General features: G+C 44.4%; 1 protein-coding gene across 1 annotated transcript in view; it reads right to left on the minus strand.

The window, feature by feature from the left end:
* srbd1 (S1 RNA binding domain 1) overlaps window positions 1-24,303 on the minus strand; it is a 384,714-nt gene that overhangs the window by 18,055 nt on the left and 342,356 nt on the right. The window lies entirely within an intron of this gene.

A 24,303-nucleotide genomic window follows, 5' to 3' on the forward strand; every position in this document is an offset into this window, starting at 1 on the left:
GCAGCATAACCCTCTATTTCCTTCTCCTTCATATGCTTGTCTAGCCGCCCCTTAAATGCATCTATACTATTCGCTTCAACTGCTCCCTGTGGTAATGAGTTCCACATTTTCACTATTTTTTGGGTAAGAATCTTAATTCCCTCTTGGATTTCTTGGTGACTATCTTATATTGATGGCCTCTAGTTATGCTCTTCCCCACAAGTGGAAACATTCTTTCTGTATCCAGAGTTCTCAGAGCTGCTTTCTTAGCTGCTTGTGGAAAAGGATTTGTTCACAATACATGTGCTGAGAGGCTACTCTACACACTTTAGAAGAGTCATCTACACTTTGGAGATTTGATCTGTACTTTGGAGCTCTGATCTATCAAATCAGCATGGGTGCCACTTATGCTGCCTTATATTGGACCTTAAATGAGGATGAAGATGGCCAGCAGCAGCAGGACCAACAGGCTGCTGCTCACAGACCTGCAGTTCTACAGGAGAGGGGAGCAACAAAGAGGTGCAGCTCATAGGAGGCCATACCCAGCACACAGGGTCTACAGGCAAAGGATAAGCTTCCTCGACATGTCTGAACACCGGCTTGTGATAACTATATTAAACTATTTTATACTAAACTTTATATCTATATTGGCTTACCAATTGCAACAGCTAAATGCCCTACCTAGCTCTTTGAAAGTTCTAAACCATCTCAATGATAATGAACTGTGTACATTCATAAATACCCTAATAATTTTGGATTTGAATAATTATCAGCTAAATTCAAAATTAACAGTTAGTTATACACATAACTGAGCATATTTCTGTTTGAATGCAAGTTGGTTCCTCCCTCTAGGCTGTAGCCTTGGAATCAATGAAACAAACCGTTGCAACATTTGTATGGAGTTAATAACTATTTTCTCTTGGTTCTGGTATCTTCCTTTTGAATCTTTTTTGCACCTTCACCAATGCCTCTATATCATTTTTATAAGATGGAGATCAGACCAAGTCTAGTGTAACCAGCATTCTATACAAGGTTAGCATAACTTCTCCACTGTTCAATTCTATCCCTCTAGAAATGAACCCAGTGCTTGGTTTGCTTTTTTAGTGATTTGTGTATCTGTACCTCTAGATCGCTTTGCTCCTCTATTCTGTAAGGGGATAAAATACGGTCACTAAAGTGGAAATAGACAGACAGATGGTCACTAATGTGGATACTGAAGGTAGTGAATTGATCTGACACATGGTCCAGATTGTAGGGCTTATCAGTATTAGGAGGTCCTGAGGAATCAGGAGTTCCTCTACCTTACGGTAGGGATTGCAATATATCGTAAATTGACCGATTGTATGTAAAATTCTCTTATGTATATAAAGCATGTTTATACACTCGCTTACAATGGGTTTTAAGAAGGGGAAGCAGCAAAGCTTGATGGTTAATGAACCATCCGTTGTGTTAACCCTAGTACAGACATTCAGTACTGAATAACACATCCATCAAGGACAGGAGGGAATCAACAGTCTATTATAGAAACATCTGAAGGGATGTTTGGGAACAAGATAGCAAACCTTGGGAAATAAGGTTAATTCACACGTCATGAGGAACTGAGTCAAAGTTGACACCACTGAACAACACAGTCCGGAAGCGTGACATGTGATGGGGGATGGACAGGTGGAGGGAACCATTCAGAGCCAGTCTGATGTAACTTCGCTGATAGTAGTAGGCCAATCGATGGTTTTGTAGGAGGGTCGCACACCTCGGAAATTGTATAACTGTAGATGAAAAATCTTTATTCTTTGAAGGTTCATCCGTAAACACTTCCCCTGCATGCTTGAATAAAAAACGGTTGAACCGAGGTTTCATTTGAGTGATTCCGTGGTCGTAATACGGGTGGGTGTCGATTCCTTATATCAGGGAGTCCACCTTGAAGAGAAGTCTTTTTACCCCAACAACTCCATTTAGACTCTTATTTTCCAAGCAGTGTGTGCCTTCCTTATTCTGTCTACCAAAATGCTTCACCTCTCACTTATCTATATTGAAATTAATTTGCTCATTACACACTGATTCTGCAAGTTTATTAATATCTTCCTGTATTTTGTTTCATTATTCCTCTGTATTAACTACATCTCCCAATTTGGTGTCATCCGCAAATTTTGAAATTGTACTTCTGATTCCCGAGTCCAAATCATTACTGTAAATTGTGAACAATGGTGGTCCCAACAGCGATCCCTGTGGAACACCACTTCCCACCTACTGCCAGTCTCGAGTAGCTGCCCTTAACCCCTCGTCTCTGTTTTATAGCCAGCTTGGTATCCATTCTGCTACCTGTCCCCATGTACAGGTTGTAGGGAAAGCTGGATTCTGCGAGTGCTAAGCTGCTAAACTGTTGGTGTCTCAGCTGAAACATCTAGAAACCTGCAGGTTGTTCACACAGGCGTAAGCTACTGGCAGAGCACATTGTTAGAGACATTCTGAACACTGAAAACATGACTGTGTAATCACTTTCGTCTAAACTTTGTAATTAAAAAAAGTCCTCATTTATGATTTAAACTTATTTCCAGCAGTTACTGAAATTTCTTGTGCATAGACTTGACGCACAGAGAGTGCATCAAATGTCCAATATATTTGAGCAGTGTCATGGAATATTATATATCCTCTATGGTACTGCTCACAGTGAGTTGGAGGATATGCTGTTGTGAAGGGTGAGGTGGGCGATAAGTTATGGTGTGGAAATAGGGAAGAGGTGCATATCTCCATTGAAAGAATTTGGAAAGCAGTTTATAAGAGACCTCCGCAGAGAAAGCGCAGTGTTTTTTGTTGGTTCCTGGAAAAATATGAGTAACCAAAAAGGAAATTCACTAACTGGCAAAATGCTTGGTGACAGTGTAGCATGGGCAACGAGTGGTCAGGAGTTTGGGTGCAGATCCACACTACTACCAGAGTCATGCGGCAGTAAATCTTTCAGCTGACCTTTTTGTCCTGTGCACAACCTTAATTTGAATATTTTGTTTGCAACTTATATTGGAATGAAGTCAGGCACAATTCCCTGATATTCTCGTGAGGAATGAACTGTGCCCATATAAAATGAGTGATGAAAGGGTGGCATGCTCTACACTGTCCAGGAAGTGCGTTCTTAAAGCTGTATTGCTGGATTTTTCATTGCTGCCGAAACATCTTTGCAGCAGCAATGGTGCTCTGTTTCATGCCCTCAAACTGAGGCAGGTTAAATCTTTCTTTAAAATGGGCACAATGAATGCAATATATTTGAACAATAGGAACTAAAGGATAAAATCCAAAACAAAGCTTCCTTTTATTTTGCTCTAGCAATGTGAATAACTCTGACAAAGAGGTGCAATAAAATAGCAGTGAATTAAGTTCTGCCCAGCAAGACAAACAAAATATACTCACTTGCTATAAACGAAAGCTTGTGCTCACATCAATTATTATTATTGGCCTAACTCGCTATTTGTATTTCTGCATACAAAATGCCTATTTAGACATGGTCAACATGAGAAGAATATACAGAGACAGCAGAATACCCTGCAAACACATAATGTATACAATAGAAATATTTTTTTACAAAGGGCCAATATTCAGTGGAAGCTGAAATATTAGCACATGTAAAGATTTGGTCATATTTATCTCATGCTGTTCATTAGTTGATGTGCTTCTTGCATTTTTGGAGAAATTTGGTGCTTATTTGCGAAGGAGAAACTCCACCCTCTTTAAAAAAAAAAAATGAGGTGGGTAAATTTCAATGATTTCCTCAGGACAAGCATGCTCTGAGCCACATACTGCAGCACTAGGGACAAATTCAACTTACTTCATTCTGAGAATGTAATGGGTTCTTCGAACAATGCAAGCTAGAAAAACTGACCTCAGCTGTGGCCAGACTACACTTTATAGGTTTGCTGAATAATTTTTCACACAAATTTTGCCAATAAAAAAAAAAGTACAATAAAACTACAATTATCAACCATAATGGATGGATCTCTTCCCTTCACTCCATGGATAATGGAAATTGAGAGATAAATTGAGATTACCGAGCAGCACATGCTTGTACTTACAAGTTCAGCTGATGCTGGAAAAGTTGATGCATCAGTTGATCTGCTCGCCCAAACCTCCACTGTAAACCACCAGCCCCAAAACAGCCAGCCAAAAATGCTTCCCTTGCACCAACCACAGGTTCCCCCTTCTACAGTGGTAGGCACAAAAGGCTGCAGGCACTCATCTCAAACAACTCTAACCATCACCTCAGCTAACTTTGGCAATGTTTTTCCACAGGGAGTGATTGTGGCAGTGGCCATTGAATTATTTATGGGGAAATTGGATGAATATTTGAAGCAAAGGAAATTACAGAGCTGTGGGGAGGAGATGGTTTAGTTTGGGATTGTTCTCGCTAACAGTTGGCACAGACACAATGGGCCTAATGACCTCCTTTTGCGCTGTAAACTTCTTTGGTTCTAAAAACAATAGAGAGCCTGTCTGTTGAAGTGTGCTCCTGTGCAGGTGAATGGAAACCATGTTGAATGTAATATCAGCTGGTTACTGTACTATTTAACACATGCTCCAGTCATCTACACAAAAGCATGTTTAAGTAAGCAGGCTCTTCACTGATTTTGAAGTCAGCAGCTCGAGGTTAATTACTTTAGCACGGACCTCTATAATTGGGGACCTATGTTTGCTGGCAAGGGAAAATTTCTGATCAGCTGCCCGGCGTTTGGCAGTAAGAAATGTAGGCGGTTGCGCAGAGGTGCCCTAAGCCAGTTGATCAATTGTTCCAGCACCGGCTGATCTTGCCAGTAGCAGCTCAGCAATGGAGTGAAGGGTAAAACATACCAACAAGACTGGGTCCTATTAGTCTCCCATTATCCTTACTCCTCCAAAAAACTCTAACAAAATTATATAATGAGTGTGGATAATTTAAATGTGAGAGAAATTTCTGCATGACTGTAGAATGCAAGCAGATAACAATGTATTCTGTCTAGAAGAAGCAATGGTATCCTCTGCTGGTTATAAAAACAATGCAATGGTACAAACTCGATTTTGCCATAACACAGCAGTATATGACTGAAAACAATTTGGTAAAGGGTTTTAACTTAATATATTTATGTAATGGATAAAATTCCTGTTTAAATTCATTGCATACTACACAAGGTACATGAGCATTATTTTGAAATTAATGGTGCATTACACAGAACCATCAGCATTCAAGTGGAACACAGACATTCTTTGAGATAACATGAACAAAACAATATGCCTTCACACTACATCCAATATGCTTTTCCACTGAAACAACAGGATTATGTTCTGGTCCACAAATCTGGAAAGAGCCTTGGGAAAGTATGGCAAAGTAATCATGTTCAAAACACAGAGGTAATTGTACAATTTTTATTCTTCTTCTAAGGACCCACGCCTTGTGAAACCTGCCCATAATAAATGAGTGAAATGGAAAACTCAAAACAAATCAGTAAATAAGATTTGATCAAAATCGCAACTCGTTTTACAAATTTGTTTGAATATGCACAATTTCTAGACTCATCTTAACCCTTGGGTATCGACAGATTCAGCAAAATTCCAGCGTATCCTGAACAACTGGCTTTATTTGTTTTCTCCTCCCATGCAGTCATGGTGAAAATAACACAAGCTATGCCGCGAGGGTCTATGGAGCGTCCTCCTCCGTTTTGGATGCCCCCCAAACGTTCGTCAACATCCTCTGCCTGCTCCACAACGACATGCAGGCCGTGATCCTTACCAATGGATCCATTACAGACCCAATCCATGTCCGGACCAGGATCAAACAGGGCTGCATCATCGCTCCAACCCTTTTCTCAATCTTCCTCGCTGCCATGCTCCACCTCACAGTCAACAAGGTTCCCGCTGGAGTGGAACTAAACTACAGAACCAGTGGGAACCTGTTCAACCTTCGCCGTCTCCAGGCCAGGTCTAAGACCACTCCAACCTCTGTCGTCAAGCTGCAGGACACGGACAACGCCTGCGTCTGCACACATACACAGGCTGAACTCCAGGACATAGACGACGTATTTACTGAAGCGTACGAAAGCATGAACCTCACGCTAAACATCCATAAGACTAAGGTCCTCCACCAGCCTGTCCTCGCCGCACACCCATTGCCCCCCAGTCTTCAAGATCCACGGCGCGGCCCTGGACAACATGGACCACTTCCCATATCTCGGGAGCCTCCTATCAACAAGAGCAGGCATCGACGACAAGATCCAACACCGCTTCCAGTGTGCCAGTGCAACCTTCGGCCACCTGAGGAAAAGAGTGTTTGAAGACCAGGCCCTCAAAACTGCCACCAAGCTCATGGTCTACAGGGCTGTAGTAATACCTGCCCTCCTGTATGGCTCAGAGACATGGACCATGTACAGTGGACACCTCAAGTTACTGGAGAAATATCACCAACGATGTATTCCGCAAGATCCTACAAATCCCCTGGGAGGACAGGAGCACCAACATCAGTGTCCTCATTCAGGCTAACATCCTCAGCATTAAAGCACTGACCACACTCGATCAGCTCCGCTGGGCAAGCCACATAGTCTGCATGCCAGACACGAGACTCCCAAAGCAAGAGCTCTACTCGGAGCTCCTTCACGGCAAACAAGCCAAAGGTGGGCAGCGTAAACTCTACAAGGACACCCTCAAAGCCTCTCTGATAAAGTGCAACATCCACACTGACACCTGGGAGTCCCTGGCCAAAGACCACCCTAAGTGGAGGAAGTACATCCGAGAGGGCGCTGAGCACCTCGTGTTTCAACGCCGAGAGCATGCAGAAATCAAGCACAGACAGCGGAAAGAGCATGCAGCAAATCAGTCCCACCCACCCCTTCCCTCAACGACTATCTGTCCCACCTGTGACAGAGTCTGTGGCTCTCGTATTGCACTGTTCAGCCACCAACGAACTCACATCAGGAATGGGAGACGTGGCTTCAGTTAGCCGAGATCAATATAAGTTAGTCCCTCTTCCTCGAGTCCGAGGGACTGCCTATGAATGAATGAATGAATGAATGCAGTCTTCGGCCGCCTGAGGAAAAGTGTGTTCGAAGACCAGGCCCTCAAATCTGCCACCAAGCTCATGGCCTACAGGGCCATAGTAATACCCGCCCTCCTGTATGGCTCAGAGACATGGACCATGTACAGTAGACACCTCAAGTCGCTGGAGAAATACCACCAATGGTGCCTCCGCAAGATCCTACAAATCCCCTGGGAGGACAGACGCACCAACATTAGCGTCATCGACCAAGCCACATCCCCAGCATCGAAGCACTGACCACACTTGATCAGCTCTACTGGGCAGGCCACATTGTCCGCATGCCAGACAAAAGACTCCAAAAGCAAGCACTTTACTCAGAACTCCTTCACAGCAAACGAGCCAAAGGTTGGCAGAGGAAACGTTACAAGGACACCCTCAAAGCCTCCCTGATAAAGTGCAACATCCCCACTGACACCTGGGAGTCCCTGGCCAAAGACCACCCTAAGTGGAGGAAATGCATCTGGGAGGGCGCTGAGCACCTCGAGTCTCATCGCCGAGAGCATGCAGAAACCAAGCACGGGCAGCGGAAAGAATGTGCGGCTAATCTGTCCCACCCTCCTTCACCCTCAACGACTACCTGTCCCACCTGTAACAGAAACTGTGGCTCTTGTATTGGACTGTATAGCCACCTAAGGACTAATTTTAAGAGTGGAAGCAAGTCTTCCTCGATTCGGAGGGACTGCCTATGGTGATGATGATGATGATAATGAACACAAGCTATTCAAATAACCACTTTATTGTTGTAATATTAATCTTGTGCAACTAAAATATATGCATTTTATTTTCAGCTAGTTCTGTTTAGTACTTTGATTTTGCTCAACCTGTAATTCTTACTCCCCCCACCCTGCCCTTTCTACATTTTAAATCTGACCATTGTTTAGGGCAGCATAGTGCTTATGTTACTGGACTAGTAATCCAGAGGCCTGGGCTAATAATCCAGGGATGTGTGTTCAAATTCCACCAGGTCAGCTGTGGAATTTAAATACAGTTAATTAAATAAATCTGGAATAAAAAGCTAGTGTCAGTAATGGTGACCATGAAACTACCAGATTATCGTAAAAACCCATCTGGTTCACTAATGTCCTTTAGGGAAGGAAATTTGCCATCCTTACCTGGTCTGACCTATATGTGACTCCAGACCCACAACAATGTGGTTGATTCTTAACTGCCCTCTAAAATGACCTAGCAAGCCACTCTGTAGTAACAAACCACTACAAGAAACAAGAATAAAACCGAACAGACCACCCAGCATCAACCTCTGCACCAGCTTCAGATACGACAACAGCACACCCAGCCCAGTCAACCCTGCAAAGTCCTCCTCACTAACATCTGGGGATCTGTGCCAAAATTGGAAGAGCTGTCCACAGACTAGTTAAGCAACAGCCTGGCATAGTCATACCTTTCAGCCAATGACCCAGACCCCTGGGCAAGGAAACCTCCTACTGATTACCACCTACTGCTCTCAGTTGATGAATCAGTATTCCTCCATGTTGAACATCACTTGAAAGAAGCACCGAGGGTGGCAAGGACACAGTATGTACTCTGGGTGGGGGACTTCAATGTCCATCACCAAGAGCGGCACGGTACCACCACTACAAACAAAACTGGCTGAGTCCTGAAGGATATGGCTGCCAGACTGGGCCTGCGGCAAGTGGTGAGAGAACCAACACTAGGGGAAAAACCTTCTTGACTACGTCCTCACCAATCTACCTGTTGGAGACATCTGTCCATGACAGTATTGGTAGCAGTGAGCACTGCACACTCATTGTGGAGACGAAGTCCTGTCTTCACACTGAGGACACCCTCCATCGTGTTGTGTGGCACTACCACCGTGCTAAATTGGATAGATTCCAAACAGATCCAGCAGCTTAAAACTGGGCATCCATGAGACACTGCGGGCCATCTGCAGCAGCAGAATTGTATTCCACCACAATCTGTAATCTCATGGCGTGGCATATCTCTCAATCTACCATTACCAACCCTGGTTCAATAAGGAGTGTAGAAAAGCATGCCAGGAACAGCACCAGGTATAACTAAAAATGAGGTGCCAACCTGGGGAAGCTGCAATACAGGACTACATGTAAGTTAAACAACAGAAGCAGCATGCTTTAGACAGAGCTAAGCAATCCCACAACCAACGGATCAGATCAAAGCTCTGGAGGCCTGCCACATCCAGTCGTGAATGGGGATGGACCATTAAACGATTTAGGGGAGGAGGCGGCTCCATGAACATCCCCATCCTCAATGATGGTGGAGCTCAGCACGTGAGTGCAAAAGTCAAAGCTGAAGCGTGTGCAACCATCTTCAGCCAGAAATGCCGAGTGGATGATCCATCTTAGCCTCCTTCTGAGGTTCCTACCATCACAGAAGTCAGTCTTCAGCCAATTCGATTCACTCCACACGATATTCAGAAACGGCTGAGCGCACTGAATACACAAAGGTTATGAGCCCCGACAATATCCCAGCTGTCGTGCTGAAGACTTGTCCTCAAGAACTAGCCACGCCTCTTGCCAAGCTGTTCCAATACAGCTACAAAACTGGCATCTACCGACAATGTGGAAAACTGCCCAGGTATGTCCAGTCCACAAAAAACAGGACAAATCCAATCCAGCCAATAACCGCCCCATCAGTTTACTCTCAATCATCAGCAAAGTGATGGGAAGGTGTTGTCGACAGTGGTGTCAAGCAGCACTTACTCACCAATAACCTACTCACTGATACTCAGTTTGGGATCTGCCAGGACCATTCGGCTCCAGACCTCATTACAGCCTTGGTGCAAACATAGGCAAAAGGGCTGAATTCCAGAGGTGAGGGGAGAGTGACTGTCCTTGACATCAAAGCAGCATTTGACCAAGTGTGGCATCAAGGAGCCCTAGCAAAATTGAAGTCAATGGAATCAGGGTAAAGACTCTCCACCGGCTGGAGTCATACCTCGCACAAAGGAATAGTTGTGCTTGTTGGAGGTCAATCATCTCAGCCCTAGGACATCGCTGCAGGAGTTCCTAGGTCCAACCATCTTCAGCTGCTTCATCAATGACCTTCCCTCTATCATAAGGTCAGATGGGGATGTTCATAATGATTGCACAGTGTTCAGCTCCTTTCACACTTCCTTAGATAATGAAGCAGTCCATGCTCATATGCAGCAAGACCTGGATGACATTCAGGATTGGGTTGATAAGTGGCAAGTAACATTCGAGCCACACAAGTGCCAGGCAATGACCATCTCCAACAAGTGAGAGTCTAACCACCGCCCCATGATATTCAGTGGCATTACCATCACTGAATACCAGATCTTCAACATTCTGGGGGGGGGGGGGTCACCATTGACCAAAAACTTAATTGGACCAGCCACACAAATAGTCTGGCTACAAAAGGCTGGGTATTCTATGGCGAGTGTCGCACCTCCTGACTCCGCAAAGCCTTTCCACCATCTACAAAGCACAAGTCAAGAGTATGGTGGAATACTCTCCACTTGCCTGAATGAGTGCAGCTCCAACACTCAAGAAATTCAACACCATCCAGGACAAAGCAGGCCGCTTGATTGGCAACCCATCCACTGCCTTCAACATTCACTCCCTCCACCACCGGTGAACCATGGCTGCAGTGTCTACCATCTACAAGATGCACTGCAGCAACTCACCATGGCTTCTTCGGCAGCACATCCCAAACCCGCGACCGCTAACACCTAGAAGAACAAGGGCAGCAGGCGCATGGGAACACCATCACCTGTAAGTTCCCCTCCAAGCTACACACCAACCTGACTTGGAAATATATCACTGTTCCTTCATTGTCGCTGGGTCAATGTCCTGGAACTTCCTCCCTAACAGCACTGTGGGAGTACCTTCACCACAAGGACTGCAGCAGTTCAAGGCGGCGGCTCACCACCACTTTCCCAAGGGCAATTAGACATGGGCAATAAATGCTGATTTTGCCAGTGATGCCCACATCCCAGGAACAAAAAAAAAAAAAAACTGTGAGGGTATACACATCAGGAAAGGAAGAACAAGTTGGGTCTCTTTTCTCTTGAAAAAGGCAGCTGAGGGGTGACCGAATAGAGGTCTTTAAAATTTTGAAAGGTTTTGATAGAGTGGATACAGAGAGAACGTTTCCACTTGTGGGGAAGAGGATAACTAGAGGCCATCAATATAAGATAGTCACCAAGAAAAACAAAAGTGAATTCAGAAGAACACGCTACCACAGGGAGTGGTTGAAGCGAATAGTATAGATGCATTTAAGGGGAGGCTAGACAAGCATATGAGGGAGAAGGGAATAGAAAGTTAAGCTGATAGATTTAGAAGAGGAAAGATGGCAGGAGGCTTGAGTGGAGTATAAACGCCTGTTTCTGTGCAGTATTTGCTATGTAATCCTATTTAGGCTTGCCAGTAAAGTTGAAGCCCATGGAATAAAAAGGAAAGTGCCAACATGGATATGAAATTGGCTAAGTGACAGGAAACAGAGTAGTGGTGAACAGATGTTTTTCAGATTGGAGGAAGGACCTGGGTGTACAGGGCAAAATTTCAAAATTTGCAGATAACTTGGAAGTATAATGAACAGTGTGGAGGATAGTGATAGACTTCAAGAAGACTGAGAAAAGCTGGTGGAATGGACGGGCACGTGGCAGATGAAATTTAATGCAGAAAAGTGTGAAGTGATATATTTTGGTAGGAAGAATGAGGAGAGGCAATACAAACCAAAGTGAACAATTCTAAAGGTGGTGCATAAACAGAGAGGCCTGGGGGTATATGTGCACAAATCTTTGAAAGTGGCAGGGCAGGTTGAGAAAGCCGCTAAAAAAGCTTACGGGATCCTGGGCTTCATAAATAGAGGCATAGAGTACAAAAGCAAGGAAGTTATTATAAATCTTTATAAAACACTGGTCGGCATCAACTGGAGTATTGTGTCCAATTCTGGGCACCACACTTTAGGAAGGATGTGAAGGCCTTAGAGAGAGTGCAGAAAAAATTGACAAGAATGGTTCCAGAGATGAGGAACTTCAGTTACGTGGATAGACTGGAGAAGCTGGGGTTGTTCTCCTTAGAGCAGAGAAGGTCGAGAGGAAATCTGATAGGTGTTCAAAATCACGAGGGGTCCAGACAGAGTAGATAGAGAGAAACTGTTCCCATTGGAGGAAGGGTCAAGAACCAGAGGAGACAGCCTTAAGGTGATTGGCTGAAGAACCAAAGGTGACATGAGGAAAACCTTTTTTGCACAACGAGTGGTTAGGATCTGTAATGCACTTCCTGAAAGGGTGGTGGAGGCAGATTCAATCGTGGCTTTCAAAAGGGAATTGTATAAGTATCTAAAGGAAAAAATATGCAGGCCTTGGGGGAAAGGGGGGGAAAGTGAGACAAGTTGAAGTGCTCTTACAGAGAGCCGGCATGGGCTCGATGAGCCGAATGGCCTCCTACTGCGCTGTAACTATTCTATGATTCGACCACTTATTGGGCTCAATAGTCCCTGATGCCATTTTTTGGCATATTGCAAGAGTTATCTCAGTTTTCTTTGGCCCTGACAATTCCAAAAAAATAACTTGCAAGTTTCCTCGTTCTAATTTTTGAAATTGACGCCGCGCAGCCTGTCCTTTAGCTTCAGGGAGTTAAGCCTAACATCTGCGCTGAAAAATGATGCGCCCCCCCTCCTCCCCTGCCTTCTATGCATGCACAGGAAAAAAAAATGCAATTTTTTACATGATTGCTATGGGCGCTCATGCTCAGTACAGCTCCCGGTCTGCAATCGGCCATTTTTAAAGAGCCAGTTGTGAGAACTTTTATTCTCAGTGAAAAAAATCAGAGCTGCAATACAATATGCAACGCAGCTCAAGGACCAAGAATTTCTCTCAAGGATGAAGTGGAGGTACTAGTTACTGTAATTGAGGCCAGATGGCACGAGCTGGACACCAGCAGAGATCATGTAAAAGTTTCACCAAAAGAAACGAAGAAACGCTGGAACCAACTTGCAGAAGATTACTGTGCAATGGTGACCACCCCGAAGGATAGACAGAAAAGAAAAGGAGGTGGGGTAGCATTGCTGGTTAAAGAAGAGATTTACGCAATAGTAAGGAAGGACATTAGCTTGGATGATGTGGAATCTGTATGGGTAGAGCTGCGGAACACCAAAGGGCAGAAAATGCCAGTGGGAGTTGTGTACAGACCACCAAACAGTGGTAATGAGGTTCGGGATGGCATCAAACAGGAAATTACGGATGCATGCAATAAAGGTACAGCAGTTATCATGGGTGACTTTAATCTACATATACATTGGGCTAACCAAACTGGTAGCAATACGGTGGAGGAGGATTTCCTGGAATGTATAAGGGATGGTTTTCTAGACCAATATGTCGAGAAACCAACTAGAGGGCTGGCCATCCTAGACCTGGTCTTGTGTAATGAGAGAGGATTAATTGGCAATCTTGTTGTGCGAGGCCCCTTGGGGAAGAGTGACCATAACATGGCAGAATTTTTCATTAAGATGGAGAGTGACACAGTTAATTTGGAGTCTAGGGTCCTCAACTTAAAGAAAGGTAACTTCGATGGTATGAGACGTGAATTGGCTAGGATAGACTGGCGAATGATACTTAAAGGATTGACGGTGGATAAGCAATGGCAGACATTTAAAGGTCACATGGATGAACTTCAACAATTGTACATCCCTGTCTGACGTAAAAATAAAACGGGGAAGGTGGCTCAACTGTGGCTAACAAGGGAAATTAGGGATAGTGTTAAATCTAAGGAAGATGCATATAAATTGGCCAGAAAAAGCAGCAAACCTAAGGACTGGGAGAAATTTAGAATTCAGCAGAGGAGGACTAAGGGTTTAATTAGGATGGGGAAAATAAGAGTATGAGAGGAAGCTTGCAGGGAACATAAAAACTGACTGCAAAAGCTTGATAGATATGTGAAGAGAAAACGATTAGTGAAGACAAATGTAGGTTCCTTGCAGTCAGAATCAGGTGAATTTATAATGGGGAACAAAGAAATCGCAGACCAATTGAACAAATACTTTGGTTCTGTCTTCACTAAGGAAGACACAAATAACCTTCCGGAAATACGAGGGGACCGAAGGTCTAGCGAGAAGGAGGAACTGAAGGAAATCCTTATTAGTCAGGAAATTGTGTTAGGGAAATTGATGGGATTGAATGCCGATAAATGCCCAGGACTTGATAGTCTGCATCCCAGAGTACTTAAGGAAGTGGCCCTAGAAATAGTGGATGGTGGTCATTTTCCAACATTCTATAGATTCTGGATCAGTTCCTATGGATTGGTGGGTAGCTAATGTAACGCCACTTTTTGAAAAAGGAGAGAAAACAGGGAATTATAGACCGGTTAGCCTGACATCGGTAGTGGGGAAAATGTTGGAATCAATTATTAAAGACGTAATAGCAGCGCATTTGGTAAGCAGTGACAGGATCGGTCCAAGTCAGCATGGATTTATGAAAGGGAAATCATGCTTGACAAATCTTCTAGAATTTTTTGAGGATGTAACTAGTCGAGTGGACAAGGGAGAACCAGTGGATGTGGTGTATTTGGACTTTCAAAAGGCTTTTGACAAGGTCCCACACAAGAGATTAGTGTGCAAAATTAAAGCTCATGGTATTGGGGGTAATGTAATGTTGGCAGACAGGAAGCAAAGAGTAGGAATAAACGGGTCCTTTTCAGAATGGCAGGCAGTGACTAGTGGGGTACCGCAAGGTTCAGTGCTGGGACCCCCGCTATTTTCAATATACATTAATGATTTGGACAAAGTTTGCAGATGACACTAAGCTGGGTGGCAGTGTAAGCTGTGAGGAGGATGCGAAGAGATTGCAGGGTGACTTGGACAGGTTAGGTGAGTGGGCAAATGCATGGCAGATGCAGTATAATGTAGATAAATGGTAGGTTATCCAGTTTGGTGGTAAAAACAGGGAGGCAGAATATTATCTGAATGATGACATTAGGAAAAGGGGAGGTGCAATGGGTGTCATGGTACATCAGTCATTGAAAGTTAGCATGCAGGTACAGCAGGCGGTGAAGAAGGCAAATGGCATGTTGCCCTTCATAGCGAGAGGATTTGAGTATGGGAGCAGGGAGATCTTACTGCAGTTGTACAGGGCCTTGGTGAGGCCACACCTTGAATATTGTGTATAGTTTTGGTCTAATCTGAGGAAGGACATTCTTGCTATTGAGGGAGTGCAGCAAAGGTTCACCAGACTGATTCCCGGGATGGCAGGACTGACATATGAAGAAAGACTGGATCGACTAGGCTTATATTCACTGGAATTTAGAAAAATGAGAGGCGATCTGATGGAAACATGTAAAATTCTGATGGGATTGGACAGGTTAGATGCAGGAAGAATGTTCCCGATGTTGGGGAAGTCCAGAACCAGGGGTCACAGTCTAAGGTGTAAGCCATTTAGGACCGAGATGAGAGAAACTTCTTCACTCAAGAGAATTGTGAACCTGTGCAATTCTCTACCACAGAAAGTTGTTGAGGTCAGTTCATTAGATATATTCAAAAGGGTGTGGCCCTTACGGCTACAGGGGTCAAGGGATTTGGAGAGAAAGTAGGAATGGGGTACTGAGGTTGCAGGAGCATATTGCATGGCGGTGCAGGCCCGAATGGCCTACTCCCGCGCCGTTGTCTTCTTCCGTTGTCTTCTTCCGTTGTCTTCCTCCCTCCCTCCCTCCCTCCCTTCCTTCCTCGCTCTCTCTCCTCCCCCCCTCCCCCTCCCCGCCACCCCTCATTGTCAGAAAGACAGACACTGACAGAGAGTGAGAGAGACACAGACAGACAGAGAGATAGAGACACTGACAGAGACACACTGGGGGGGGGGGGGGGGGGGGGGAGGGCCGTCCCAGCACGCTGTTGGAGGACTCCCGGTGCTGCAGTCAGTAAGTAGAAAATGTTTTATTTATTGATTTTTTTAAAATATTATTTTTTATTAATTTTTTTGGATTGATTTATTGGTTGATTTATTGATGTATTTATCATTTTTTATTGATGATGGCTCTTTTTGTAAAACTGAAGTGTTTAATGTTTGTAAACTTCCCTTTAAACCCCCCTCCCCCCATTCCCTACGCCTGATTTGCAACCTACGCCTGATTTTCTAAGTGTAGACAAGGTTTTTCTGAGCGTTCAAAAATCTACACTTACTCCATTCTAAGTTAGTTTGGAGTAAGTTTTCACTGCCTAAACTTTCAAAACGGGCGTAAGTGGCCAGACACGTCCCCTTAAAAAAAAAATCTGTTCCAAACTGAAACTGTTCTAACTGACTAGAACTGGAGCAAACTAAATGCCGAGAATTGCAATTTCTAAGATACTCCATTCTAAACCAGTTGCTCCAAAAAAACAGGAGCAACTCAGGCCGAAACTTGGCCCCATAGTTTCTATGTCTGGAGGCCAGTGCAAAAAGTGGCAGGACCTTGGTCAAGTAGTGTAAGTAATATTTTCATTTATTCACTGGAATTTCAGTTGTAAATGTGACCATTTATATATGTCCCACCTAGCAGAAAGACACCCTTTCTAAAAAGTTATATTTTCATCTTTGCAGAGGAAGGTGGCACACAACAAAAGGGAAAGAACTCAAACAGGAGGAGGCCCGGCAAATCTGCACCCACTGACACCCTTGGAAGACAGGGTTGCTGCTCTGATGGGTCCTGCCTGGAGAAAAGCAACCACCACTGCACAAACTGGGCCTACACTCGAGGGAGAGGGTAAGTCCTGCAAATTCCACAGTCTGGCTTTGCTAAATGTCAAGTACTGTGTAGGTTAGCCATGCTTTGGTTCATGGCGATGTCTCCATCAGCTACACTTCAGTTGATGCAATGTTCTATCATTGAGCATGGTCCTTCAAATGAGCCTGCTACCTGCGCTGTGTGAGCCTAATCATGCTACCCTGCCCCCTCCTCTGCTGCCAACCATTTGTCTGTTCTGTTATATTTTTGAGAACCTGAGGCCAACCCTGACGAGGCTGAAGCCGATGCAGATGATTATTCAGACGCGGTCGAGCCTGAAGAGAACATCTTCCAATCCCACCTTCCAGACCAAGAGCATGGGTGGGGGGGGGGCAGAGGCGATGGATGAAGCCCTCACTGTTGTACTCACTCTGGAGGAGGTGCAAGTGCTGTCCATTGAGCTGCCAGGCTTTTTCCTGAGTGGTATGAGTGTTGGGACATTCCATGGTTTCTCACATTCCAAGGCTGGAGATTCCAATGGCGTGCAGCAAGGTACACCCACCGTCCAAGGCTGCAGGTGCCAGTGGGATGCAGCGAGCCACACCCACGATGATGAGTGGAAGAGAGCTCGACAGTGCTCTCCTGAGGTGCAGGATCTAACAGATGTGGTTCAGATGATGACAATGACTGCAGAGAGAACTGACCTTACAAAATCACCCCTTGACATCATCAGTGGGATGGGTGATGAGGTATGGGGACTGTCGGGAGAAGTAACAACACTCTCGAGAAATGGGAACACTGTTGGTGCACATGAGGGAGGGAATGTCGCAGGTAGTTGAGACACTGTCAGGGCACGAGGGAGGGAATGTCGGAGTTTGCTGCTTCAATAAGGGAACACGCCCAGACCCCACGGCCATTGACAGAATCAACTGCCATTTCCCCACACCAGCCTTTGAAGAGGCCCAAGCCGGGACTTCCCCATTACCGCCTGCCCATGCCCCCCATCAAAAGATGCGCATTACCGGAGATGTTCAAAAGAATAAGCTTGGTACCAGCCTGAGAAACGCTGCATCATCGAATGCGGGCGGGGGCGGAGTCACCAAGACCAAGCGCAGCGGGTAGTCTTAGAATAAGGTGGAGGAGAGTTGGGTGAAGCCTTTCTTTGCTAGTGTTGTTATTATTATTATTGTTGTTACTGTTGTAACTGTTCACAAATTAAAATTGATGATGTCTCCTCCACAGCACCATCATGCAGAAGGCTTGCATGAGGTTTAGGCATTGTCAAAATTTCACCCATAATTAAACTGTAGCTACGCAAGAAGCTCAAAGCAGTAGGACAAGAACTTAAAGCTTCTTTCCTCTCTCTCTCCCCATGGTCGACGCTGTAGTATGGACCACACCCTGGTCTGCGTATGCCCAATGCTTAGAACGGGAAGCTAAGCATTCAATAAAGACATTTGGGGCAATGAAGTCTAATGCAATTCTTTAATTTTTGATTTTTTTCAAAGTACCATCCCACCACCGACCGAACGTCTCCTCACTGGGCTTGAGGGTCAGCCGGCAGAATCGCTCCCTCACCCGGACACAAGGGCTCAGCATCCACCCCCTCCCACCCCAGGTTTCTTTTGGAACTGCTGTATAGTGAAAGGGTTCTCATTCCTTCGGTTTGGCTTCCACCCCACCCCCACCCCGCCAGGCTTCTTTTGATGCTGCTGTATAGTGTGAGACACGAGGTAGAAAAAACCATCACAGCTAAAAAAACAAGGCTACGGGAGTGGATGGAATCCCTGCTGAGGCATTGAAGTATGGCAGAGAGGCACTGCTGGTGCGAATACACTACCTCACTTCTCTCATCTGGAGGGAGGAGACCATGCCGGGAGATCTTAGAGATGCAGTGACCGTGACCATCTTTCAAAAAGGGGACAAGTCTGACCGCGGCAACTACAGAGGAATCTCCCTGCTTTCAACCACTGGGAAAGTCGTCACTAGAGTCCTCCTCAACTGTCTTCTCCCTGTGGCCGACGAGTTCCTGCCGGAGTCACAGTGTGGATTTCGTCCCCTCCGGGGCACAACAGACATGATTACTGCAGCGCGACAGCTGCAGGAAAAATGCAGGGAACAGCGCCAGCCCTTATACATGGCTTTCTTCGACCTTACAAAAGCCTTTGACACCGTCAACCGCGAGGGTCTATGGAGTGTCCTCCTCCATTTCGGATGCCCCCAAAAGTACATCACCATCCTCCGCCTGCTCCATGACGACATGCAGGCCGTGATCCTTACCAACGGATCCAGCACGGAACCAATCCACGTCCGGACTGGGGTCAAGCAGGGCTGCATCATCGCCCCAACCCTCTTCTCAATCTTGCTCGCTGCCATGCTCCACCTCACAGTTGACAAGCTCCCCGCTGGAGTGGAACTAAACTACAGAACCAGTGGGAACCTGTTCAACCTTCGCCGTCTCCAGGCCCGGTCCAAGACCACTCCAACCTCTGTCGTCGAGCTACAGTACGCAGACGAAGCCTGCGTCTGTACACACACAGAGCTGAACTCCAGGACATAGTCGACGTATTTACCGAGGCATATGAAACCATGGGCCTTACGCTAAACATCAGTAAGAAAAAGGTTCTCCCAACAGCCTGTCCTCGCCGCACAACACTGCCCCCCAGACATCAAGATCCACGGCCCTGGACAACATGGACCACTTCCCTTATCTCGGGAGCCTCCTATCAACAACAGCAGGCATTGACAATGAGATCCAACACCGCCTCCAGAGCGCCAGCGCAGCCTTCGGACGCCTGAGGAAAAGTGTTTGAAGACCAGGCCCTCAAAACTGTCATCAAGCTCATGGTCTACAGGGCCGTAGTAATACCTGCCCTCCTGTATGGCTGAGAGACGTGGACCATGTACAGTAGACACCTCAAGTCGCTGGAGAAATACCTTCAGCGATGTTGCCGCCAGATCCTAGAAAGCCCCTGGGAGGACAGACGCACAAACATTAGCGTCCTTGTCCAGGCCAACATCCCCAGCATTGAAGCACTGACCACACTTGATCAGCTCCGCTGGGCAGGCCACATAGTTCGCATGCCAGACACGAGACTCCCAAAGCAAGGGCTCTAGTCAGAACTCCTTCATGGCAAACGAGCCAAAGGTGGGCTGAGGAAATGTTACAAGGACACCCTCAAAGCCTCCCTGATAAAGTGCGACATATCACCACTGACACCTGGGAGTCCCTGGCCAAAGACCGCCCTAAGTGGAGGAAGTGCATCCGGGAGAACGCTGAGCTCCTCGAGTTTCATCGTTGAGAGCATGCAGAAATCAAGCGCAGGCAGCGGAAGGAGTGTGCGGCCTACCCTTCCCCTCAACCACTGTCTGTCTCACTTGTGACAGAGATTATGGTTCTCGCATTGGACTGTACAGCTACCTAAGAACTCATGCCAAGAGTGGAAGCAAGTCTTCCTTGATTCCGAGGGACTGCCTATGATGATGATGATGGGATAAGAACCCTTGCACTTTCAGTTCGGCTTCCACCCACGCCCCACCCCCCCGGGCTTCTTTTGAAGCCAACCCCCGAGTCCAGGCGAGGGAGCGATTCTGCTGGCCGACGCTCCAACCCTCGAGTCCATTGAGGAGACGTTCGGTGGTGGCGCGGAAACTTGGATATTTTAATTTAGACCCAAAAAAGCGGCATGCGCCCAAAAAACGGCGCAGATAACTTGGGAAAATTGAGCCCATATAATTGCACAGACATTTGTCTTTCAAACCTAGCAAGGAGTCTATCTCCATACTTCACCAGAGGACAAAGTCCCTTTAATTTCATTAAACTACAAGTATCTCTGGAAAATTAACACAAGTTACCCCACTTTACCTTTCCTGACTACACTGCGTTTACAAGTTTGGTTATTTAAATCCAAATTAAATACCATCGATCAACACTTTACTGTTCGTATCATTATCACCCAAGAAATCTGAAATTTTGATGGATTCTTTGGAAAATATAAGCCCCCCCCCTCCCCCACACCTCCTAAATGCATTTTAGCCACAGCTCATCAGAAACCTAAAGCTCAAAAGTGCCAACATTTTGGGTAGTTTTGTGATCTGGAACATTGGTATGAAATGACAAACATCTGAAAGCGCTGTGATGTTGCTTCAACGTGGTATTAATTGCACAGCTGACTATGAGCTGCTGACTGCAGCCGTTGATTGATGAAGACTACCATACCAGCACGATGCCTGTGACAAGTCGCAGCTGTCTGAATTGTGAAGGACAGGCAGATGTAAACTTGAGTTCTGTGAAACCAGCAACTTCCTGTGAAAAGGAAGGTTCTAAATAATAAATGCTTGTCCAAAGAACATTGTCTATTGCATCATGTTAAGCATAAAAAATATCTGAAGCAGTCCAAGCTTTTTATTTTCTCCCCTTTCTTGGGTCTCACGAGACCACACACAACATCCTCAGGTTCAGAGCAAACAGGCAACCTGCTCCAAGGGCTCTGCAAATGACACTGTTCAGCTGGCCAATAGGAAGTGTGGGAGAATGGTCTGGAGCAACTGCCTTCCAGTCTTTCCCTCTCCTCTATGCAGGAAAGAGTCTGTCCTTTATTCCACCCCACCCCATCCAAAAAATGAAAACTCCTTTCCTGCCAGTCCAGGCACTGAATCTTAAATTTATTTCATATTGTACCAAATACTGTTAAATACAAAACTATTCTGAAGTTGCTGCAACTGAAAGGGAAAAACAATTAAAGGATTTTTTACGATGAAAAAAAGATTTAAGTCTTTAAGATATCGAAATATTGTGCCAGAATTTCAAATAATCTTGACATTTAAAAAAAAATGGTGCCATACCTTCATGAATAAATGTTCTTTAGTTTGCTTTCATAAATCATATTTGTGAAATAAAGAGGTTAAAACCCAGGTAGGAAGGGATGGGAAAGTATAACTTTTTAGTTCATCATACAAAGGAATTGCAGTGCACAATTATTGAATATTTTCAGACTCAAAGCCACCCACCTTGCAATAGAGGATTTGCTGTCTTGAGCATTTGTCAGTGGATCAAAGTAAACTGTAACTTCTTGATGCCATCCTTGCCCTTCCAGCAGAACTTACTTGAATCCATCCCAGTGAAACCAATGCCTGCTGACTTTCACTGTTTTCACAATGATTATGTAATTCATTTTAAGAGAAAAAAAACTTCTAAAGAACTTCTTTTTGTTGATATTTCTGTAATTGGTTCCATCTTTATGACTTGAACGGGTATAAAAAATTACCTTTACATGTTAATTTATTTTACTTTTCAAATATCATGCTCCGTACAAAGGGTAACATAATTCTGCAATGTAGCAAAAATTGCAGTTCAAACTGAGATGGTATAATCGACAATCTATAAAAAGACCACACTTTAAAAAAAAGGCAATATCTATATTTTTGTATCATTTTTAATTCATCAATCAAAGTGCCTTTATTAAGCAAGAAGTGTTGCCATTTTAAAATAGATTTAAAAAAATTTAAGCATTTACAACAAAGGTAACAATGGAATGGGGACTGCTACAATATGCTGCTGTTAACAAAACTCAAGTTGATGACTAAAGACATTAAAAACGTGCATAAACCAGACCTTCTAATCTCACTAACAAAATAGTTGCAATTTGGAGTCCAATGACGATGTTTGTTTTTAAATTGCATTACTTAACTGCATCCATCAAGAGATGCAATTACTGTATAAGCCTGGATTTAACTTTTAAATGTATACAGTGTAACCCTACACTACAGATTTGGAAAAAATACTTTATTTAACCGAGCTTTAAATTCGAAAGAATAAATTTAACCAACACGTTTTTAACTAAAATGTTTTAAACATTTTGAACTGCAAAACTCAGCATGCTACTTTTTGTCCTTTAAAATCAATCTTGATACATACTCAGGCTTCCTGGAAGCAAAAAGCAACAGAAAACAAATCTGATTACATACTTAATGCACCACCTTCATTCAAATGAATGTGGGCAGAGGACACTCAGTACAAAAATCAATAGCTATCAACTTTTAGCTGGGCTCTGTGGAGCAATGCTGCATTGATCTCCAGCTCTGAGGTCAATGCTCAGCACAAGGCTGAATGTGCCAGTTCATATATTTTCTGATTTTGCAAACTTTCTTCAAGGGTACAACAGAGTCACTGTATACACAGAATAAGAGATCCTGGGACTGATTAGAAAATAATGGATACCCAGCAGTGATTACATAGAGAATAATGTCATTGAGTGGTTCAAATTACATCCTAAACTGTAAAACCAAAGCTCTTGATTTTGAACCATTATCTGAAACCCCGAGAGCAGTCTTGAAATCGCTGCCATGTAGTATGATTTTTATTTTTGTCCTCAGTAAGGGATGTTCATGCTGGTGACTGGGACATTTTTACATCTTGAGTATTCTAGGTCAGTGACAAGTACTCCATTATCAATTATAACATGGGTCAGATGAAGGCCAAAGCTCCCTCTGCTCTGCTTCAATAATGTCCATTAACCCCCAACCTCAGAAGAGCATGCCCATTGCACCAGGATGACATTTTTCATTTTCCACACCAGGCAATGTGATTGACAATTAAATACTAGTTTGTGGAGAATTCCGTGCAGAGTTCAAAGCCAATTTCTCAAACAAATTTCACATAGGTTGGATTTAATCCCAGGTTACGCAGCGTAAGTTAGTATTGTGCGGTAATTTTCCTTTAAAGAAATACTGCAAAGTTCACAGAGCCATTTCTATTGCAACTGACAGATGCCATGTTGGACAGCAAATGTACTTTGTTTAGTTGTTGGGTGATGATGTGCACAATGAAAGATTCATGGTTTTTATATAATCAATGCAAGTCAAGAGTGTTGTTTTCTAATAATCAACTGTGAATTATTGGGACATTTGCTTAGCAATGGGTCCATGTGATTTTTAAGTGCAAAGAGATGCTCTATCTAAATTCTGAGATTATTCCATGGGGTCTTAATTTTTATCATATGTATCTATAATAGATTTTTAATTTTAAGGATGGATTTTACTTGGATTTCAGTGTATTTCTGTGTCAAGGACAGTCATTGCTTGACTGGTACAAAAAGCTTAAAACCAAAAATGAAGCTGCCATCATCGTTTGGTCTACTGCTGGTCTACGGCTACAAAACTAGATCAGTGTGCTCACAATTTAGACTGTGAGCTAAAAGTACAAATTCAACTGAGACTTGATCTTTTCTTCTAGAGAAGGCAATTTAATTTGTATTGGCAGGCTTCTTTTTGAACATGGAGGAAGGAAAGTTGATTCCAAGTTGGTTGCTATTTGTTTTATTTTTAGGAGGTGGGGATATATCGTAAATTACACGTTTTTGGAAGTGAAACTCTTCCCAATAAAAAAGAAATTCTGTATGAGCTATATCATAGGGAGCGGTTTTCAACTTTAATGGCAATGGCATCAGGACCTCAATCAGCTGCACTTTGCGAACAGACACTTAAGCAGAGGTCAGGATTTTAACCCACGGTGAAGGAAGAGAGATATATTTCCATGTCAGGGTGGTGTGCGACTAGGAGGGGAACTTGGATGGTTTTCCCATGCACCTGATGCCCTTGTCCTTCTAGGTGATGAAAGTTGCAGGT

This window comes from Pristiophorus japonicus, chromosome 9 (genome assembly GCF_044704955.1).
Source record: "Pristiophorus japonicus isolate sPriJap1 chromosome 9, sPriJap1.hap1, whole genome shotgun sequence".
In the NCBI taxonomy this organism is placed as follows: Eukaryota; Metazoa; Chordata; class Chondrichthyes; family Pristiophoridae; genus Pristiophorus; species Pristiophorus japonicus.